The sequence below is a fragment of the Bos mutus genome, chromosome 6 (genome assembly GCF_027580195.1).
Source record: "Bos mutus isolate GX-2022 chromosome 6, NWIPB_WYAK_1.1, whole genome shotgun sequence".
NCBI classification, from domain to species: Eukaryota; Metazoa; Chordata; class Mammalia; order Artiodactyla; family Bovidae; genus Bos; species Bos mutus.
Window position 1 is genome coordinate 99,836,537 of NC_091622.1, and position 24,641 is coordinate 99,861,177.

The window sequence follows — 24,641 nt, forward strand, 5'->3', positions numbered from 1 at the left end:
GACTCCATGGACATGAGTTTCAGCAGACTCCTGGAAATGGTGAAAGACAAGGAAGCCTGGTGTACTATAATTCATGGGGTCTCAAAGAGTCAGACATAACTTAATGACTGAACAACAACAACTAATGAATCAAACTTGGGTCCACTTGCACGAAGTAAAACCAATCTATTGACACTGGGTTGTGGTGAAGGAAAGTGTAGTGTTTTGCACAGGGCCAAACAAGGAGTCCGGGACCGCTAGTGGTCAAAAAGACCAAAGTTCCCAGTGAGTTTCAGCAAAGCATTTTTAAAGGCGAGGTGAGGTAGGACATCCCAGGGTATGTGATCAGCTTGTGTACAGTTCTCTGATTGGTTGACTGTGAGATAGCAGGGTGGTGTCACAGGGATTAACATTATCAATCCTTAACCAGTAGGTCTTAGGGCTAAGCATTCATGGTCATCAAGTAGTTAATTTCTTCCATTTACTGGGGATTCTGGCATCCATAGCTCAGATGGTAAAAGCATCTGTCTAAAATGCAGGAGACCTGGGTTTGATCCCTGGGTCAGGAAGATCCTTTGGAGAAGGAAATGGCAACCCACTCCAGTACTCTTTCCTGGAAAATCTCATGTATGGAGGAGTGTGGTAGGCTACAGTCCATGGGGTCGCAAAGACTCGGATACGACTGCGCGACTTCACTTCACTTCTTAACTGGCATCCGTAAAGTAACTCAGGAAATGTGCATCAAATACTATTATCAAGTTGTTCAGAGAAGAGCCACTGCAGAGGAAATGGGGGAGGGATCTGGGCCAGGAAGACCCCATAGGATCCTGCTGCTTTAACTCCCAAGATACCTGTTTTCTTGCCTTTATGGTCGGGGCATTGGATTGGATCAATTGTGGGCTCACTATTTTGCATGAATATTAATACAGGAAAGTTATCCTTTGAAACAAAATAGAAATTTTATTAGTTATGTTTATTTTTTTTATCAGAAAATACAATAGTTGTCCCTCAGTCATGTCTAACTTTTTGCAACCCTATGGACTGTAGCCCACCAGGCTTCTCTGTCCATGGAATTCTCCAGTCAAGAATAATTGTGTGGGTAGCCATTTCCCTTCTTCAGAGGATCTTCCTGACTCAGGGACTGAACCCAGGTCTCCTGCATGGCAGGCAGATTCTTTACGGTCTTAGCCACCAGGGAAGCCAGCTGTCACTATATGTAAGATTTATTCTTTCTACGTGAATAAAGAGTTTCCTTTTTGAATTAAATTTTAGAAAATGCAATAAAGCATGATCATGATGGAATGTTAAGACTAAATTAGAATTTTTTTTTTGAAATTGGTATGTTTTGCCTCCTTTCTAGTCTTCTAAACAACTTAACTGAAATCACATAGCCGCTCTCAATACTGTATTCTTCAAAACAAGATTTTCCCAGTGCAAATGGGAAAAATCAGTGATGTTTTTAATCTTAAAAACATTATTCCCCAGGCCTTTTATGTTGGAACAGATGATTTTCATCAGCCACTTTTCTCCTCTTGGCAGTGGCCATAGATGTATCTTGTGTTTTATTTAGAAAACAGCCTGTCACACACACATTGCCACCTGCTGTTTCTTTCCTCCTATATACCACACCGAGCAGATCATTTCTTACATTGCTTGCCCAGCAATTTCAATCAACTTGTTTTTCCCTAAGAGTCAGACCTAAGGAGTAGAGCTGCAGAACATTGACCAACAAAGATTTCTAAGGGTTGGAAAACGGTAAGTAGAATTTGGTGCTGTCAGGCCTCCTTCCTGAACCACACCAAAGAGTGAGAAGGGACAAATGCAGTTTGTAGATCCCAGAAGCGCATTAATGCACTTTATCATCTCTAGGATTCCTTCCAGCTTGAAATATCTTATTTTATTATGGAATACTGGTGGCAGGGTTTTTACTGTTGTTGTCTTTTTTTATATGCAGGCCCTTTATTTTCACCAAAATCCTGTGAAATAAATGTCTATGGGAATCATTTTGCCATTAAATTCACTCTCATTGGTTACCATCTTAATGGTTCTCTATGTTTTTTGAGAAGGTTGGAAAATATTATTTCAGTGCTTCCAAGAAGTCTATTACTGGTTGACAAGACTAACTGGTCCCAGAAATAGAATGTCAAACCAGACTTCCAGCCCTAATTGAATTTAGAGACCTAAGTTGACCTAAAAAGGATGCAACTTCCTTAGAACTTAGACCTACACTTATACATTTTTTCCATATAGAAAAATTTTAAAAAGACAGGTACACAAATTTCATAACTATAATGTAACTACAAACAAAACTTCTCTGGTAGTCACTATTGGTTCAAACAATAATAGTATTTTCATGACAATGGACTGTCTTACACAGATGTAGCAGTATTTGGAGGTACAGGTCACTAACACCTAATTCAAAGTATTATTAAATATCTGAGTTCTATAAGCTGAGAATTATTTATTGGTAGTAAATTAAGTTCACATTTTCAGTATGCATCACCATCTCACCCTGTGTGAGCCTGATGCAGTATAGAAATGTTGTACACAAGTATACCTCATTTTATTGCACTTTGCTTACCACAAGTCACAAATATTGCATTTTTTATATATTAATCATTTGTGGCAACCCTGCATTGAGCAAGTCGATAGGTGTCATTCTTCCAATAGCATTTGCTCACTTCATGTCTGAGTCACATATTTTGGTAATGCATGCAATATTTCAATAATTATTATATTTGTTATGATTTCTGGTCACCATGATGATCTTTGATGTTACTACTACAATTTGCTGAAGACTCAGATGGTGGTTAGCATTTTTAACCAATAAAGTATTTTTAAATTAAGGTTTTTACTTTTTTTTTTTAGACACAACTCTCAGTTCAATTCAGTCACTCAGTTGTGTCTGACTCTTTACAACCCCACGGACTATAGCATGCCAGGCTTCCCTGTCCATCACCAACTCCCAAAGCTTGCTCAAACTCATGGCCTTCAAGTCAGTGATGCCATCCAACCATCTCATCCTCTATTGTCCCCTTTTCCTCCTGCCTTAGATCTTTCCCAGCATCAGGGTCTTTTCCAACGAGTCATTTCTTCACATCAGGTGGCCAAAGTATTGCCATTTAACAGACTATATAATGTGGGCTTCCCAGGTAGCTCAGCTGGTAAAGAATTGCCTACAATTCAGGAGAGCTGGTTTGATTCCTGAGTTGGGCAATTCCCCTTGGAGAAGGGATAGGCTACCCATTCCACTATTCTTGGGCTTCCCCAATGGCTCAGATGGTAAAAAAAAAATCCACCTGCAATGCAGGAGACCTGGTTTCAATCCCTAGATTGGGAATATCCCCTGGAGGAGGGCATAGCAACCCACTCCAGTATTCTTACCTGGAGTATCCCCATGGACAGAGGAGCCTGGTGGGCCCATACTCCCCACATCTCATTTCACTTCTCTCTTAGGCACATAGGTAGCCTATTCTTGCTACTCTCTCTTGCAGCTGGGAAGCATGGTCACATGATTGAGTTCTGACCAATGGAATGTGGACAAAAAATACAATATGGCACAAACAGGCTGTACACATAAAATTCTTTCTTCACATCCTTTCTTTCCCCATTAAAATGGCCCTTGAAGGAGGATTCAGTAGATGATTTCAAGGCTACAGGAAATGATTGAGAGACTAGATTGAAAAAAACCAGCTGATTCCCTGAATGAGAATAGGAGGGTGAAGCCCTAGAGCCTCTTGGCCATTTTTCTTAGGACTATGAAGTGAATAAAAATTAATTTTTATAATATTGAGTCAAAAAGATTTTGAAACTTTTTTTATATAATAATTAGCTTACCTTGAATAGTGAAGCTTATTAGTAGATTTACCATTCTTCCTAAATATTATACCTACCATTTAGAAATCAACTGTGAGTTTTGAAGTCCATGGTCAGGCAAAAGTGGCAAATGTTTTCACCTCATTAGACAATTATGGGTTTGACTGTGGAAAGTTTGAAGGGTAAACCATAGCAGAATGTTGAGGTTATGTATAAGTTCAGTGGAAAACAGAGCCCAGATTCACTAGTGATTTTTGTCTCAGTCAAAAGAGAGAATAGTAGTATGGGTGCCATATATTTGAAATCACTGGGTGGGACAATGAAGCCTTTTGAAGGCACAGATAATAGGGAATAAGCTCAGGTGCAATCTAAGTTACTTTTCTTATAATAATGACATAATTTAAAACTACAACTGTATAGTTATAGATTCAACTCTAAATCCTAGCATGAAAGTAAAAGTCGCTCAGTAGTGTCCAACTCTTTGTGACCTCCATGAACTATACAGTCTATGTAATTCTCCAGACCAGGATACCGAAGTGGGTAGCTGTTCCTTTCTCCAGGGGATGTTCCCAACCCAGGGATCAAACCCAAGTCTCATGCACTGCAGGCAGATTCTTTACCAGTGGGACCACCAAGGAAACCCAAGAATACTGGGGTGGATAGCCTATCCTTTCTCCAGCAGATCTTCCTGACCCAGGTAATCGAATTGGAGTCTCCTGCATTGCAGGTGAGTTCTTTATCAGCTGAGCTACCAGGGAAGCCTGGAAATCCTAGCATAGTACCTAGATCTTAAAGGCTATTTGGTAAGCTTTTGTTGAATGAATAAGCAAAAAAACAAATACAAATTAAAGGTACTTGCCTATCAAGAGAAAGTTCTTTTGATATAAGTTGCAAAGAAAGATACACATGTTCACATGTGTGTGTCAGCTTTCTCATGCGCCATCTTGTTCGACTGTGAGCTGCATGAGGATGGAAGCCTTTGTCTGTTCTGGTCACAGCTGTACGTCCGACCCTGGAAGAGTACCCAGTGTATTGTGGGCGCATGCTCAGTCACTCAGTTGTGTCCCACTCTTTGCAACCCCATGGACTGAGGCCTGCCAGGCTTTTCTGTCCGTGGGATTTCCCAGGAAAGAATGCTGGAGTGGGTTGCCATTTCCTTTTCCAGGGGATCTTCCCAATCCAGGGATCAAACCCATGTCTCCTGAGTTTCCTGCATTGGCAGGTGGATTCTTTACCACGGAGCCACCTGGGAAGCACCTGATACATTGGAGGTGTTCAATATTTGTTGACCTGATCGAAGATAGTTTATTTTAATCTTATTCTGCCTCTGTTTTGTTTTCTAGCAGCAAAAGCCTTCCCCTTCTGTGCTGATAGCTGACCGCACTTCTGTATTTGACACTTCAGCTCTTGGACACAGTCTCAGTTTTATTAGCTATTTACCCATTTCAGAGTAAGGTGTTATTATTAACATGGAATGGGCTCTACAATCATAGTACAGAGGCTGCCGCTCACACTTCTTAATCTCTGAAGTATTTGGGTAATAACATTATCAAAATACATCACTAACTCTTCCTAGAAACTCATGCGTATGAATTCAATAAAGATATGTGCAAAAGATGCAAACACACAAGCTGCCAGTGAAGGGCTTGGCTGCCTTTTCCTATTATTTCATAGTTCCTTAAGCATTCTAAATGCACATTAATCATTTTTTTTTCCACCCTGAGAAGAGTAATGAAGTTTCAGTGCTAATGTCCCATGTGGGGCTGGTTTCATGAGCATGCAGTGTGTCTTACTCCTGGTTAGTGCTTCTAAAATTCTTAACAAATTTTGTACAAAGGACTTTACATTCTTCAATTTTCACTACACCCACAAATTATGTACTGGACCTGATTGTGTGGCAACTTCTAAAACACAGTTTATAGGTATCAGGACATTCCTGGCACAGACCAGGTGCCCGATAAAAAACTGCTTTTTGTGTGAATATATTAGCAAATTACGGAGAAGGCAGTGGCAACCCACTCCGGTACTCTTGCCTGGCAAATCACATGGACGGAGGAGCCTGGTAGGCTGCAGTCCATGAGACTGCAAAGAGTCAGACACGATTGAGCGACTTCACTTTCACTTTTCGCTTTCATGCATTGGAGAAGGAAATGGCAACCCACTCCAGTGTTCTTGCCTGGAGAATCCCAGGGATGGGGAAGCCTGGTGGGCTGCCGTCTATGGGGTTGCACAGAGTTGGACACGACTGAAGCAACTTAGCTGCAGCAATATTAGCGAATTAAAAATTTAGATAGCGTATCATAAAAATACAAATATTTGTATTTAATGCTTAAGCAGAAGAGGTTCTTTTTGAAAAAAATAATTTTATTTATTCATTTTTGGCTGTACTGGGCCTTCCTACTACATAGGCCTTTTCTAGTTGTGGCGAGTAGGGCCTGCTCTCTAGCTGCGGTGCACTGGTTTCTCATCATGCTGACTTCTCTACTTGCAAATTATGAGCTCTAGAGTACAGGCTCAGTAGCTGTGGCTCACAGGCTTAGTTGCTCCAAGTCATGTGGGATCTTTTGGATCAAGGATTGAACCTGCGTTCCCTGTATCTCCTGCATTGGCAGGCAGATTCTTTACCACTGAGCCACCAGAGAAGCCTCGCAGAAGACATTCTTATTCAAACTAGAAAATGGAGTCAGAAAGAGAAAAAAAAATGGGCAATTAGTTTCTTTTTCCTTCAAATCCTTGAGAATTGAAAGCTGAACATAAATTCCCAGCCTATGAAGCCAAGTAAAATAAAATAAATCATTACTTGGAAGAGTAACTTACTATCTTTTAATTTTTGGTATTGTTTATGGAGCATTTGCTGCCATATATTCAGAAAGATTCAAGGGTTTATTGGCTAATCCATGGAAAACCATTTTCTGCTATCAAATTTAGACTTCAGTGTGTATTATTTCTCTTCTGTTATGATATTATGAATAGTAACACTTTATTGGTATTTTTATAGACCCATTTTCTCCATGAAGCTCAATGTTTGAAAAATTTCATCTTCTAACCTGCCCAGTATTTGGTGACATATTGGCAGAAAATAAACCTGAAACTCGGGAGGTTGACAGATCAATAATGAGAATGAAAAGAAACCTCAAGTTTTTCAGTCTAACTCCAGAAATTTAGATTCATCATGAAGATGTGCTGTTTTTAACACAACCTCATACATTATTTTATGCAAATTATAGTTCATACCAAATAGGTGAAGCCTTGGCAGAGTCCTCATCAAGGGCTTCACACAGTCACTGAGTAGAGCACTGACCTAAATGTCATGGATTTGCTTAGCTTGGGTTGTGGTCTATTTGACACTTACTCAGCCACATGGAGACTGATAGCTCTGCAATTTTGAATTTGCTGCTACTTCTATTGAGGTGACTTAGGTAATGGATTTGGTCACATTTCAAACCTATTATTTCTGTCTGGTATAGAAGCACATTTCTGCAGAAGCACACTTGTGTACATGTGTGCTTAGGTGCTCAGTCATGTCCAATTCTTTGCAACCCTATCAACTGTAGCCTGCCAGGCTCCTTTCTCCATGGGATTCTCTGGGCAAAAATACTGGTGTGGGGTGCCCTAAATTTAGGTTTTATGTATTTAATTTCTCAGAAATTTGATTAAGGCTGAGAAAGATGCATATGGTTACTTTTGTTAGATGCTTATTGATAAATTGTATTCTCACTAGAGAAATATAATTTCTTCTGGAAGAATAAAAGATCTCTTCAAACTCTGACTTCACTAACCTACCAAAAATTTCTCAGTCCATTCTACTGGCAGACATTATGCTTTCAGAAAGTAGCACTTTCAGATTAAGTTGAAATATTGGTATGCTGGCTGACACTCACTACTAATTTCACTATTAATGGGAAAATTTAACTAAAATGGGATATTGATTTGATTTTGAACTGTATTTTCTTGGAAGAGGTTTGTTTCATTTATTACAAATTAGAAGCTATTTGTCTGGCTTCTCCACCTATAAATTTCCTCTCCAATGTTTTAGAAGAATTAATCAAATAAGAATGCTAAATTTCAAGTTTGTGATATACTTTAATAGATCACCCACATGGAAAAGAAATGCAAAAAAGCAAAATGGCTGTCTGAGGAGGCCTTATAAATAGCTGTGAAAAGAAGAGAAGTGAAAGCAAAGGAGAAAAGGAAAGATATACCCATTTGAATGCAGAGTTCCAAAGAATAACAAGGAGAGATACGAAAGACTTCCTCAGTGATCAATGCAAAGAAATAGAGGAAAACAACAGAATGGGAAAGACTAGAGATCTCTTCAAGAAAATTCGAGACACCAAGGGAGCATTTCATGCAAAGATGGGCTCGATAAAGGACACAAATGGTATGGACCTAACAGAAGCAGAAGATATTAAGAAGAGGTGGCAAGAATACACAGAAGAACTGTACAAAAAAGATCTTCACAACCCAGATAATCATGATGGTGTGATCACTCACTGAGAGCCAGACATCCTGGAATGTGAAGTCAAGTGGGCCTTAGAAAGTATCACTATGAACAAAGCTAGTGGAGGTGATGGAATTCCAGTTGAACTCTTTCAAATCCTGAAAGATGATGCTGTGAAAGTGCTGCACTCAATATGCCAGCAAATTTGGAAAACTCGGCAGTGGCCACAGGACTGGAAAAGGACAGTTTTCATTCCAATCCCAAAGAAAGGCAATGCCAAAGAATGCTCAAACTACTGCACAATTGCACTCATCTCACATGCTAGTAAAGTAATGCTCAAAAGTCTCCAAGCCAGGCTTCAGCAATACATGAACTGTGAACTTCTAGATGTTCAAGCTGGATTTAGAAAAGTCAGAGGAACCAGAGATCAAATTGCCAACATCTGCTGGATCATCGAAAGAGCAAGAGAGTTCCAGAAAAACATCTATTTCTGCTTTATTGACTATGCCAAAGCCTTTGACTGTGTGGATCACAATAAACTGTGGAAAATTCTGAAAGAGATGGGAATACCAGGCCACCAGACCTGCCTCTTGAGAAACCTATATGCAGGTCAGGAAGCAACAGTTAGAACTGGACATGGAACAACAGACTGGTTCCAAATAGGAAAAGGAATACATCAAGGCTGTATATTGCCACCCTCCTTATTTAACTTCTATGTAGAGTACATCATGAGAAACGCTGGACTGGAAGAAGCACAAGCTGGAATCAATATTGCCGGGAGAAATATCAATAACCTCGGATATGCAGATGACACCATCCTTATGGCAGAAAGTGAAGAGGAACTAAAAAGCCTCTTGATGAAAGTGAAAGTGGAGAGTGAAAAAGTTGGCTTAAAGCTCAACATTCAGAAAATGAAGATCATGGCATCCGGTCCCATCACTTCATGGGACATAGATGGGGAAACAGTGGAAACAGTGTCAGACTTTATTTTTTTGGGCTCCAAAATCACGGCAGATGGTGACTGCAGCCATGAAATTAAAAGACGCTTACTTCTTGGAAGGAAAGTTATGACCAACCTAGATAGCATATTGAAAAGCAGAGACATTACTTTGCCGACAAAGGTCTGTCTAGTCAAGGCTATGGTTTTTCCAGTGGTCATGTATGGACTGTGAAGAAAGCTGAGAGCTGAAGAATTGTTGCTTTTGAACTATGGTGTTGGAGAAGACTCTTGAGAGTCCCTTGGACTGCAAGGAGATCCAACCGGTCCATCCTAGAGGGTATCAGTCCTGGATGTTCATTGGAAGGACTAATGCTGAAGCCGAAACTCCAGTACTTTGGCCACCTCATTCAAAGAGTTGACTCATTGGAAAAGACCCTGATGCTGGGAGGGATTGGGGGCAAGAGGAGAAGGGGACGACAGGGGATGAGATGGCTGGATGGCATCACTGACTCGATGAACATGAGTTTGAGTAAACTCCGGGAGTTGGTGATGGACAGGGAGTCCTGGCATGCTGTGATTCATGGGGTCACAGAGAGTCAGACACGACTGAGTGATTGAACTGAACTGAACTTAATAGAACCATTAAACATGTCTTTTCTTGAGATTTTTACTACTATAAAAATTTTAAAAACTGACATGTATATAAATTTTAGTATTAATGCAGTTAAATTTTTAATATTTTGAAAATATATGTATGTAGTTTCCTCTTATTCTTCCCTTATTTATTATATTATCATTTATCTTAATACTCAATATTATTTCAAAATGTGAAAAATGCAAAAAATGAACTATTCTTACTTGGATCTATGTTTATTGCTTTGTAAATATATTATTAATGACATTATTCATTTCTAGGAACTAATAAGAGTCAATTTTTGTCACTAATCCTGTATTGAAAATAAAACCTAAAAAACTGTGGGACTAAGAATCAGAAAAGAGAGCAGTATGGTATTAGATTTTTGGAGAATGCTCGCCATGGACTGAACCTTCAGGCACTGATTATATCGTGATTCAGTGGCATCCCTTTTTATAGAAACAAAGGATAATAATATGTGACAATTATTATTAAGCAAGGCAGGCCAACATGAAGCTTACCAGATGGCATTAATTTTAAAGAATCTGCCTGTCAGTGCAGGAGATGTGGGAGATGAGGGTCAGAATCCCTGGGTTGAGAAGATCCAACCCACTCCCATATTCTTGCCTGGAGAATCCCGTGGACAGAGGAGCCTGACTGGCTTCAGTTTGTAGAGTTGCAAAGAGTCAGACACAACTGAGGAACTAAGCATGCACAAGACCAACATAACTCTCACCTTTCCTATGATACGTCTCCAAATATATATTAAGGGATAAGAAATAACCAGTAAATCCTTTTATGAGAGTCCTTTTTTGGGAAACTCCTCTTTTAATAATCCCACTGGCTTACCCTTTTGATAAGTATGTTTTTCTAATTTTTTTAGGGAGAGAGTAGGTTCTTTGCAAAACAATTCAAAACAAGAATGTACTGTTATTCTTCTATGGATCAAATTCTAGCGGGATTTTATCATGGTGAAGTAAATGTAAATCATTTTTAACAAGGCCCCTGAATCATATGCCAGGGAAAATAAAAAGATTCAACACATTTTTTGCTCCCAAGCAGGAACTATTGGTTAAGAATTGTCCAGAATAGCTCAGCTATAGTCAGGAAACCCCCTTTCTGTCATCTATCCTTAATTACCAAGCTAGAAACTTCAGTTTCAGGTCCCAGAACCATTTGCATCACTGATGTTTCTCATGTTTGGATGGAAAGTTCAAATGAGTGTGTAAATGTGATAACTCAAAATTGTTTGAATGCTACATTCCATAGGAAAGTCAGCATATGCAAAACACTTTACCAGTTCTGTCTCTTGATTATCCTGAAATTTTCCATTTTGTTATTATTTTACAAATTGGAGTAGGGACTCTTCCCTTCCCTACAAAGCTCAGTGGATACACATGAATGTTGAGGATCCAAGGTGTTGAAGGGGTTTGTAGAGCCAAAGGCTGAGTGACTGAGGCTATGGAGAGGTAAATGGTTGTAAGACCAAAGGATGTAATCCATATCACAGCACTCATCAATGATACTTGGTAAAGTGTAATGCCTCAATGACCTTATATTCAGTGCCTAAATGAGCTTTATTGAGGTCACTGGGGAAACATTGAGTAGACAGTACCCTTCTCGGTGGCTCGGCAGTAAAGAATCTGCCTACCAGTGCCTGCCAATGCAGGAGACTGGGGTTCGATCCCTGGGCCGGGAAGATTCCCCGGAGAAAGAAATGGCAATCCGCTGCAGTATTCTTGCCCAGGAAATCCCATGTGAACAGTCAGTTCATTGGAAAAGACCCTGATGGTGGGAAAATTGAAAGCAGAAGGAGAAGAGGGCGACAGAGGGTGAGATGTTTGGGTGACATCACCAATTGAATGGACGTGAACTTGGGCAAACTCCAGAAGATAGTGAGAGACAGGGAGGCCTAGTGTGTTGCAGTCCGTGGGGTTACAAAGGGTCATATATGACTCAGTGACTGAACACCACCACCAGGTGGCTCAGTGGTAAAGAATCCACCTGCCAATGCAGGAGATGTGACTTCGATCCCTGGGTTGGAAAGATGCCCTGCAGAAGGAAATGGCAATCCCCTTTAGTACTCTTGCCTGGGAAATCCCATGGACAGCAGAGCCTGGTGGGCTACAGTCCATGGTGTCCCAAAAGAGTTGGATATGACTTAGTGACTAAAAACAACAACAAGAACCCTTCTTCCCATCAGGATTCTGAAAAGGTTGAGGAGGGAAAAGGTGCAAAGGGGCATAATTTCTCTCTCTCCTTTTTTTTTTTTCTTGATAGTGGCTAACTTGAGCATGTGACTTTAGTTTTGGTAGCCAAATTAAGTTCATTAATTCTGAAGTTTTGCTGGATTAGATTTCTTTGTCCAATCAAAGGACCAGTACAAAGACACAGAGACTCAGAAGAGGAGCAGATCATGTTTCCCACGAGCAGCTTACTGCCTAGAGCCTGGGGGAAGAGAGATGATGCTCACCGTTGCACACTCTAGTTTGTTTCCCTGAATTTATCAAACAGATCCATCTCCATCTCCTCAGGAGTGGATTTAATCAAAGGTGGAGAGAGGCCACGCTTATTCCTTGTGCAAAGGAACAATCTGTCCTCAATGAAAACTCACACTACAGAAGTTAGATCGTGTAATGACTAAAAGTACAAAAAATTCAACAAGCAGCTCTTACCATCCTGAATATGTCAAGTAGAGGCATCGTTTGTGACAGACGTGTCACAAAGTAAAGTGCGTCTCAATTTCTGCAGCAGGAGGGAAAGATTGGGGATTTTGGATTAGCCGATGCAAACTATTACATATAGAATAAATAAATGACCAAGTCCTACTGTATAACACAGGGAACTCTTTCAATATCCTGTGATAAACCATGATGGAAAAGAATAAAGATCCTATGGGGGAGGCATTCTTCTCTTCTAAAATTCATTTATAAAAGAAGGATAAAACAAACCTTTTATGACATGACAGGGTTTGATGTTACAGGACAGGCATTGGGTCTTTATTAAAGAATTTTACGAATAGAGTTAGAAAAACTGATCTGACTTTTAGAAAGATCATTCTGAATGGCATACACCATAGATCGTGAATAGGAATGGGGTTTGAAGAAAAGAGTAGAGGTGAAGAACAGGAAGGTCATTGTGAAGGGTCACCCCAATCTTAGAATTCTGAGGGTCTCAAGCAAGAAAATTGCTTAAAGATTAAGAAAAGTATGCCTATTTGGGCATCTACAATGTAACTAAAAGATAATAGCACTCATCAAAAAACTCATTGTGAGTTTTTAACCTCTGTGCTGAATCTTTTTTTGTAAATGTGGATTAATGTCAAAGTGTGACTATTTCTATGGAAGCTTCAGTTCCCTGAATAAAAAAGTAGCTAAAGAAAAAAAAATGATCCAGTGTACGTCAGAGTACTGTGTAAGTGACTGACTAAGAAGGATTGATGTGGCAAATGTTTGTAATCCTCACTTTTGATAGGTATAGAGAGTGGACCCATGAATTTCCCGTGATGCCTTTCATGTGATGTGGTTCTTAGAGTGATGTTCTCTGTATAGGGCCCTCGGTTTAGCTATTGCCTGCAGTCATGACACCTGTCAGCAGACACTGATGGACGCATTAAATATATACAAATTGTTTATTTTTCCTCAAGAAAGCATTTCAAGTTAACTGTACTTGTTAACACACAACTGCTGTTTTCATATTTTGATGCAGATTCAAGCAGTATAGAAAAGTACAGGGTAGAAAGTAAAGTTAAAAAGAACATTTTCAAATTTAACAACCCAGAAATAACCAAATACGATAGCATCATTTCAAACATCTTTCAACCCATATGTGGAAAGACAGGTTTTTTAAAGGTAATTTTAGGAAGATAATGGAGAGTAGTTGACTGTGCACACCAGGTTGCTTCGGTCATGGCTGACTCTTTGGACCCTACGGGCCATAGCCTGTCAGGTTCCTCTGTCGATGGAATTCTCCAGGCAAAAATTCTGGAGTGGGTTGCCGTGCCTTCCTCCAGGGGATTGTCCCAATCCAGGGATTGAACCTGCATTTCTTACATCTCTCTTCTGCATTGGCAGGTGAGTTCTTTACCACTAGCACCAACTGGCAAGTCCAACAGTAGACTACCTTCAATTTTTAAGCTTTAATTTTAATTTCATTTAACAAAAGTGCAATCCTCTGAAAAAAAAGGCTTTGCAAAATCATCTGAAGGAAAGACTTCAGGTAAATGTTTCTCTACCACAAGTAAGATTGATTGGGTCTTTAAAAATCTCCCTAAAACTAAAGAAATCAAAACTAAAGAAATCAAAGTTAGAGCATTCGTTTCTGTCTTTGTTTATTTATGTTTAACTACGTTTCCATTTTAGACAGCACCGTAAAAAGTGGAGAAATTAATTGTCAAGTTCGTGCTTTCTCCTACTTCCTTGCTTGGTTTACATGCACCTTGCCTTCCCCCCCCCCAAGTCCCTTATGATTCGTTTTTTAATCTTTGTAATCGTGTGCCTTTCTCTAAATATATCTTGATGTTGCTCATTTTGCATAAAATATTTTTGTCGGATTTCCCAAGGACTCATCCTAATTTTGATAACTATCTGCTTTTTTCCCCTGGTACTTGAAGAGCCATTTCAATCTTCAGTTTTAATTTTTACCTCAATAACGTTTTCCTCTATGATATATTTGAATATTTCCCCCGTTCCACTTGTTCTGTTTTCTGCATTATGAACACTAGGTATGTATCAGAGAACTTTATTTCTTTTCCTATCTATCATATTCTTGATCATTTCTATTCTGTGATTTTTTTATGCTTAGTTCTTTGTCCCTAGTTTTCTTCCTCTATTTTTTGAGCACCGTCAGCTCAATTTTTCATCTTAAAATCTTATGCTTTATTTTAAAATTACTTTTAAGTTACTTTAAAATTATTTTTTAAATAATTGACGAATTATTGACTAAAGTCTTCATCTCTGTATGGATTTTTCATCTCTCTCTCTTCTCAATCATTTTTGTAGCTTTTGTATATAGCTCCTAGAATAATTCATTTCTGTTTATTATGTATTTTTGATGAGACCAATTATTTTTTTGAAAAAATAATGAAGAAAGATAAGGAGGAAAAGTATGCTGAAGAGACACACGCATTTAGAAGTGACATTTTTGTTGTACTGTTCTTTGACCAAAAGGGGAATTTGGTGGTTTCCCTGACTGCGTGTGAACCATGGTTCGTTGGTCTATTTCCTATTTCCTTGGTTTCACCTAAAATCCAGTGTTGTCCACGTAATAGATCCTCAAATAGTTTATGAAATAAACACTTTTTGAAACTGATAAACCCAAAAATTAGACTTCACATACATTGCGCTGAACCATTAATTTCAGACAGACACACACAATCACACAACAGTTGTGTCATGGCTCACGGAAGGCGGGAAGAAACAGTGGCAGTTGGGGGAGACATCAACGTATTTTCTAATTGTTGTACTATTTTTAGATACATGTTTGTCCAATTTGTTGCATAGAAGCTTCTTTTCCTCCATTCAGTTTAGGAAAAATCCTTGCACACTGGCTGAAAAGAGACTGTAACTTGGACGCCTATTCCCGCTTTCCAGGGCTCTATTTCTAAGTCTTGTGTAACGTGGAGTTAATGAAGTCGTACATCTGAGACCAGCAGTGCCTAGCAACCACATTGCTCTTCAATTCCCAGAGAGCCTACCGTTCTCAGGGCTGGCAAGACAAACTAATAATGGTCTGCTTTACAGTCAGTGTTACCAAGACTATCAGGAGCTTGATTGACATCTTGAAGGAGGTGAGAGGAAGCCAAAGATCCCAAGAGGTAAAGCCTGGGATTGTCTTTCACTGCTCCGGGAGGAAAATTTCTTCTCCTGAATGGTCAAGTTACCCCAGAGGTGTCATGACAATCAAAACTCGTTTTAAATAAAAGATGTTTGAGGAGATCATATTCTTCAGTTTAACTGTTTTTTCTCTCATTTCCATAATCACTAATTAAATTTGGGGGAAATGTCATTAGAGAAGCAGCATTGCTTCAAGATAAAAAGCCCAGAGAGAGACTTCTCCAGGAAATAGTTACTGACAACTTTATAAGGAAGTAAAGTTTGTTTTTGTTTCCTGCCAATAAAAACAAGATTTGCCAACTGTGGAATTTTTTTTTTTTTTTTTTACCAATACCAGAATGTATAAAGAAGAAAAGAGCACTTATGCATTATCTCACTCTTTAGAAATACTTTATCATGTTGATATGTTTCTGCTCAGCCCTTTTATGTGTGCCTACGCCTTTGTACTGAAGAAGGCAGTGGCACCCTACTCCAGTACTCTTGCCTGGAAAGTCCCACGGACCGAGGATCCTGGCAGGCTGCAGTCCATGGGGTCGCTGGGAGTCGGACACGACTGAACGACTTCACTTTCATGCATTGGAGAAGGAAATGGCAACCCACTGCAGTGTTTTTGCCTGGAGAATCCCAGGGACGGGGGAGCCTGGTGGGCTGCCGTCTATGGGGTCGCACAGAGTCTGACACGACTGAAGCGACTTAGCAGCAGCAGTAGCATGCCTTTGTACATTGAGATTATACCCTCTGTACCATGCTGAATCCTGCTGATTTTCCCCCAAACATTATATCAGAAACTTCTTTCCACATTATAGGAAAGGAAAGATAATTGTTAATCACTGAGTCTGAGTAAATGGAGTTATCATAAATGTATTTGATTCCCCTATTGTTGGATATTTATGTTACTCCTAGTTTTGTTTTTTTTTTAATTACTATAAATAACATTGCAAGTAAAAAATTGGAGGACATAAACATTTGCCTGCATTTTCTAGTTTTTCCTTGAGTCAGATTTCAGACTAATTTGTTCAAGGAGTATAAATATTTTAGGCCTTTAGGGCAAATATTTATTATTCAGGCTTGACACACATTTTTTCATCTTTCTAACTTGCCCTTGTGATTTAGCATTTGTTATCAGAAAGATTTGTGTATCCATAAAATGTCATTAGACTCCCATACATTAGGGTACTATTGGTACTATTTAGAAATATGAGTGTGCATGTGCCTAAGTGTGTATGCATGAAACTGTTTTCCATGAAGTATTTCATGAAGCATATTCTGTGAGATGTTAGAGCAGGTGCCAAGGGGCAAAATTGGTTTATGCTCAAATCATGTATGAGCACTGTTCTCAATGCCGTTTACATTTTCTCCACCAAACTATGCACCCAGGTCTAACACCAGCCCTAATGAACATCAGTGGATTACGTGAAATGGAATCAGTCAGATTCTCTGGTTTAGTATCAGCAGACCCCTGTGCCATGGGGTTGGCAATTCCTTGTTTCCTATATGGAATCTTTTTCAGGGTCTATAGAAATTCAGATGGCAAACAATAGTTTTGATACTCTCTGCCTCATCTCAGATAGAGATATGAGATGGAGAGAAGTGGGTGTAAAGGCTACTGTAACCGTTTCACATCACAAGGGAATGTGGGCTCACTGAGATGAACTGGATCCAGTCTCAAGGGCCTGGGGCTTCTTGATGAGATACAGAGACTCTCTGTGTGTTTTCTTCATATTCTTTTTCACATGTTAACTGGGAAAGAACCATAGCTCTACCTAAGGTAAAATAGATGTTAATCAGTGGTTTTACAACCATGTTTTCCCACATAGTAGTAGGGATTTTCATCCTATGCAGTTAGAAGAGAGGATCAAGGGTGCTGTCTGTTAACAAGAGAATTTGTTGTCATGTAGTAATAGTTTTACCTCTTTTTGGTTCTCTGGAATGGTGCAGTTGTACATATTTTGATGTGAGCATCTATAGGTCTCTATTACTGTTGCTGTTCAGTTGCTAAGTCATGGCTGACTCTTTGCAACTCCGTGGACTACAGCATGTCAGGCCTCCCTGTCTCTCACTATCTCCTGAAGTTTGTCCAAGTTCATGTCTGTTGAGTCAGTGATGTATCCTCTAATATAGATCAGTGGTTAGAAAGGGTGGCTGTTGGCAGCTATGATATTTATTTTCTCAAGGGACTAGTTGGAGGCATTGTTCTTGATTATTTACAAAAATTTTACATTCATGGTGGACTGCCAAGAAATCAAGGGCACAATTACTTACTGAGAACACCTGTTGAATACTTGTGACACATATTGTTTTATACTTCCTCAGAGGAAAAGATGACTATTCACTGAATAATGTAAAATTATACCCATTATAAAAAACATCATAAAATTAATCAGATCTTTGTTTTAACCAGCTATCCATCTTACTGATTTAATATATACTTGCATTGCTATAGAACCTGAAGAAAATTTTTTGCATTGCCAAATTAATTTCTAAGAAGTTCAAGCATCAGGAAATAACAAGGAGGTTAATAGAAGTGTCATAAACAGGGAAACTAAACTGCAGTAGTGATGATGGAAAGTTCTCAGAGAAAAATATAGGAAAGGAAATTTACTTAATATGTTAGAAGGTTATTCTTTTCACAGGATTGAGATTAATTTCCCTTTAATTTTCACTCTTGATCCTATCTCTACTCTTCAGCTCTACATTTTTGTCATTGTTTAGTCACTAAGTTGTGTCTGACTCTTTTGCAATCCCATTGCCTATAGTATGCCAGGCTCCCCTGTTCATGGGATTTCTCAAGCAAGAATAATGGAGTGAGTTGCCATTTCCTTCTCCAGGGGATATTCCTGACCCAGGGATCAAACCCACATCTCTGGCATTGCAGGAGGATTCTTTACCACTGAGCCACCTGAGAGGCCTTCAGAACTGCATAGAACTGGTTTAATTCATTTCCCAGTAATAGCCCTTCATCAATTAGAACAGCCATCATTATTTCCAAGAAGGTCTAGTCTTGTCCATGCACATTTGAATTCACATATTTCCTCCAATATTTATACATACATATAAAATTTGTCTTGAGTGTTTGTATTTATGTGCACTTTCAGCACTGTGTGCTATTTGCCAAATGATATGATTTTTAGGTAATTATTCTTCTCTTTTCTCTTTTGACCCTTCTCAGTAATTAGGAGGACATAGATGTATACTCATTCTCACCCACTGCTGAGAGCGAAGGTATAGGAGGCTGGAATAGAAATTCTCCTAAAGGCCCTTCTTCTCTGATGGCTCCTAGAAATCAAACTGTTCACCTCCTCCTCAATCCTCAGAGGCATCTTGACTCTTGAGATTCTCTTTTGAAATGTGAAGACTGGTAGGACCCAACACCATTATCTGCTCTGTTGGCAGATCCTTCTACTCATGTGGGCAATTCAGTTCCTGGAGGCTCAGGCAATAATTATTGATTGTTTCAAGAAAGCCCAGCCCTGTCAAATACAGGTCAGATCTCCTCTTCTCTACACACTGCTTGAATTTTGTTGTACTAAAGCCCTTTACAATTTTCAGACATCTCTGGATTTCATAAGACTGCAGCTGGTGCTCATCTTTAAAACAGGTGGTTTTTGAAGGAAATTTTAGCTCCTAACAACTTTTTGAAGTTAAATAATACATGTAAGGCATGGGGATTTGTTGAATAATTTATATAGTAATATTCAAAAGGAGGAGCTCATTTGCATCAGAAGTAGAGGTCAGCAATAAGCTCAAACACCTATGAATTGAAATGGAACTTAGAGAATCAGATGAGATCTGGCACGTTCAGGGTGGTATGGCTGTAGACCATACTGGACTTCCCTTGTGGCTCAGCTGGTAAAGAATCCACCTGCAATGTGGGAGACCTGGGTTCAGTCTCTGGGTTGGCAAGACACCTTGGAGAAGGGAAGGGCTACCCACTCCAGTATTCTGACCTGGAGAATTCTGTGAACTGGATAGTCCATGGGGTCGCAAAGAGTCAGATGTGACTGCTGCTGCTGCTGCTAAGTCTCTTCAGTCATGTCCGACTCTGTGCGACCCCATAGACAGAAGCCCACCAGGCTCCGCTGTCCCTGGGATTCTCCAGGCAAGAACACTGGAGTGGGTTGCCATTTCCTTCTCCAATGCATGAAAGTGAAAAGTGAAAGGGAAGTTGCTCAGTCGTGTTCGACTCTTAGCGACCCCATGAACTACAGCCTACCAGGCTCCTCCATCCATGGGATTTTCCAGGCAAGAGTACTGGAGTGGGGTGCCATTGCCTGAGCGACTTTCAATTTCACTTTAGAGAATCAAGCTGTTTGGGAAAATTTTATGTGATTGCAATTATCAGTGTAATCTTATGTTACTCTATGTACAAAATATTGAGAAGGCTGAATGTGTAAAAAAAGACACTTATGTAAGGATGTAGAAACCTTGTAAAATCAGTGGAAACTTCTTAAATCTGGGGGGAAACATGTGCTGTAAGTCTGAGGCATGAGGGAAAACTATTGGAGATTTTGCATACTTAGCATTTTATACATAGAACATTGCCTTTTAATTATGTTGACCCTTTCTCCAAGGTACATGCCCTTTGAGGAATTTCCCATAGTAGTAATTATCTAAGCCTCTTTATCACTACTTTGCAAGTAAGGACTTTTTTTTTTTTCTTTCTCAGAAGGTCTTAAAACCCTTACTTTTAAAATTAAGCATATTTTATCAGCCTTGAAAAAACACAAGGAGAGGGGGTAGAGGAAGAAATGACTGGGAATTTGGCGTTAGCAGATGTAAACTATTATATGTAGGATGGATAAACAACAAGCACAGGGAACTACATTCAGTCTCCTATGATAAACCATAATAGAAAAGAATATAAAAAATGAAACATGTATGTGTATAACTGAATTATTTTTCTGTACAGGACAGATTGGCACAACATTATATCAACTATACTTCAATAAAAAAAATTTTTTTAATTAAAGAAAGTAAAACAAAACAAGCAAAAAACATCCCATAACACTAAAGAGGAATGAGTGAGGTGAGAGAGGAAAAACAAAGGAAAAAGAAGCACAACAAAATAACTTCACTTATAGCAAAAACAAAAACAAAAAAACATAAAAGACCAGTAAAGTTATATTCTTTAGACTTTATTGTGTTTCCACTCTTCACAGTGACCATACAAGGAATAGGGTATGTAATAATTAAGAAACAAAGTAATGAGAATTAATAGACTATAGTTCCAGCTCTGAAAATTTTTTTCTAATACAATCAAGGAGGCAAGCACACAAAATTAAGAGTGTCTTCTGACACCTTCTGTAATAAAGTTACTTACCAGAGACCTGGAGAACCACAGAGAACCAAGTTAGGCTTTCCAGGAGGCAGTATGTGAGCTTAGCCTTGCAGAATGACACATACCAAGAACAGATACAAAAAGGGAATAATATGTACAAAGGATAGAGATGCAGAGCACACTGGATTTTTGTGAATGAGGGTTGGTTTAGTTTTTAGGGAAAGCAGAGACTGGTTGGGTGATGAAATATGTGGATGGTAAAGTAGGATGAGTTTCCCTGGTGGCTTGGTGATAAAGAACCCGCCTGCCAAAGCAGGAGATGCTGGTTTAATGCCTGGTTTCGGAAGATGCCCTGGAGAAGGTAATGGCAACCCACTCCAGTATTCCTGCCTGGGAAATACCAAGGACAGAGGACCCTGGCAGGCTACAGTCCATGGGGTCACAAAGAGGTGGACACAACTTGATGATTAACAACAATGACAAAAAATTAGGATGGAGTTAGAGTATAAATGGTCATGTATGCCATAGCAAAAATTTCAAACTTATCCTAGAGGCAGTGGGAAGGCCATAGAAGTATCTTATCACATAAAAATTTATGTGGTAGAAAGAAAATTCAGCTGTAGAGAATTAACTGAAACTTTTCCTGTAATACCTCTCAGACGTTGAAAGTAGCCATGCTTGTTCCAGAAAAATATTTTTCATATTTAAACTGTCAAAGAGGATGATAGGGTGCTTTTTGCAGGTTGCATTTGAAAAGATCATTTAAGATCATTTTACTCATGTCTTCCACTGTGTGGATCACAATAAACTGTGGAAAATTCTGAAAGAGATGGGAATACCAGACCACCTGACCTGCCTCTTGAGAAATCTGTATGCAGGTCAGGAAGCAACAGTTAGAACTGGACATGGAACAACAGACTGGTTCCAAATAGGAAAAGGAGTACGTCAAGGCTGTATATTGTCACCCTGCTTATTTAACTTCTATGCAGAGTACATCATGAGAAACGCTGGACTGGAAGAAGCACAAGCTGGAATCAAGATTGCTGGGAGAAATATCAATAACCTCAGATATGCAGATGACACCACCCTTATGGCAGAAAGGAAAGAAAAACTAAAAAGCCTCTTGACGAAAGTGAAAGAGGAGAGTGAAAAAGTTGGCTTAAAGCTCAACATTCAGAAAAAGAAGATTATGGCATCTGGTCCCATCATTTTGTGGGAAATAGATGGGGAAACAGTGGAAACAGTGTCAGACTTTATTTTTGTGTTTGTTTGTTGTTTTTTTAATATAAATTTATTTATTTTAATTGGAGGCTAATTAATTTACAATATTGTATTGGTTTTGCCATACATCAACATGAATCTTTATTTTTCTGGGCTCCAAAATCACTGTAGATGGTGATTGCAGCTATGAAATTAAAAGACGCTTACTCCTTGGAAGAAAAGTTATGACCAACCTAGATAGCATATTCAAAAGCAGAGACATTACTTTGCCAACAAAGGTCTGGCTAGTCAAGACTATGGTTTTTCCAGTAGTCATGTATGGATGTGAGAGTTGGACTGTGAAAAAAGCTGAGTGCCGAAGAATTGATGCTTTTGAACTGTGGTGTTGGAGAAGACTCTTGAGAGTCCCTTGGACTGCAAGGAGATCCAACCAGTCTGTGCTAAAGGAGATCAGTCCTGGGTGATCTTTGGAAGGAATGATGCTAAAGCTGAAACTCCAATACTTTCACCACCTCATGAGAAGAGTTGACTCATTGGAAAAGACCCTGATGCTGGGAGGGATTGGGGGCAGGAGGAGAAGGGGACGACAGAGGATGAGATGGCTGGATGGCATCACTGACTCGATGGACGTGAGTCTGAGTGAACTGCGGGAGTTGGTGATGGACAGGGAGGCCTGGCCTGCTGCAATTCATGGGATCGCAAAGAGTCGGACATGACTAAGTGACTGAACTGAACTGAGCACGTATAAATATAGTTTTTTTTTAATCTCAGTACTAAGAAAATGATGTTGATAGCTTCTAATTAAGTATGTTAATTTAATAAGTTCAAATATATTCAAGGGAATTTAAAAAATTTTTAACTTTAAAACATTTGCTTTTTTTTTTTTCCTGGAAGAAGTTTGTTTGCCAAATCTCTTAGAACTCTAATACAAGAAAGATGATAATTCATCTCCTTCCTACTGACTGTTTTACTAACACCCTGACACTGCCACTTGTATTACTTGGTTTTAGTAATGCACAGTCAATAAGAATCCTACAAACTTCTTTGCCAAGATGAAATTATAAATTTTTATTCATTTCGGGAGTAAGTAGTTAGGGAGTTACATTTATGTTTTTATCCTGTCTCCATTTTCCTGAGTTTTACTTACAGCAAACAATAAGTAAAAAGTGGCACATCCATTATTGCATCATTTATTGTATCCTAAGTATTTCTCCATAGCTATGCAATAGAGCTCATAGCTAATTTCAGGTCTTTTACTGATCTGCCTATGGCTCTCATTTGACTGTGCTAATGTCATCATTTTAAGGCAGTTTCAAAACTATCTAGAAGCTGGTGATGCTATTAGAAGGTACCACCTGAATATCTAGAGTTCACAGGGCAATGATTTAAAGGAATAGTAGTGTTATGTGTAGATTTCTATTAATTATAGACTATCAGGGTATCATATTCAAGGTTGAGCAAATATCTAATGATTTGAATGTACAATATGACTCAGAAAAAGCACAAAAAAGGTAGTGAATTACTTTTTCCCTTTGATTTTTTTTAAATCAACTTTTTAAAGATATGATTTATATACACAATAAAATCCACTAATTTTAAGTTCATGATTAGATGAGTGAAAAATGCATACACTGGTGCGACCACCACCAAAATCAGCCTTGAGAACATTTACATCACCTCATTCTTTCATGAACATTTTCAGTTGTATTTCTGCTTTAAGCTCTAGTCAACCACTATAACTAATCACTATAGATTAAATTTACCTTTTGTAGAACTCTCTTTAAATGGGACCATAGAATGCATACTCTTTTGTGTCCAGCTTCTTTTTCTTGGCCTATTTTTGAGAATCATCCATGTGTGAATCAATAGCTTCTTCCTGTTTATTGTTGGGTGGTATTCAATTTTATGGCTATACTGAAATTTGTTCACCTATTCACTAATTAATATTGATGAATATTTGAGTTACTTCAAGTTTACCACTGCAAATAAACCTTCTATATAATATGCCTATATAATTCTTTGTGTGGACACCAGGTTTTATTTGTCTTGAGTAAATACCTGGTGTTTAATCTTATGAAAAAAACTGTTTATTACTTTCTAAAGTAATTGTATAACTGTACCATTTTATGCTTCCAGAAATGTGTGAAATTTCCAGTTGCTTCACCTCCTTCACAATATTTAAAATTACCAATATTTTAATTTTTAGTAATTCTAATATGTAATGATATATTATTGTGTTTTTAAATCAGCATTTCTCTGAAGGCAAATAATTTTGAACATATATTCAAATGTTTACTGGTAATTTATATTTGCCTGCTTTTGAGTTAGGTAGTTTGTCTTTCAGTTCAGTTCAGTTCAGTCACTCAGTCATGTCTGACTCTTTGTAACCCCATGAAATGCAGCACGCCAGGCCTCCCTGTCCATCACCAACTCCCGGAGTTCACTCAGACTCATGTCCATCGAGTCGGTGATGCCATTCAGCCATCTCATACTCTGTC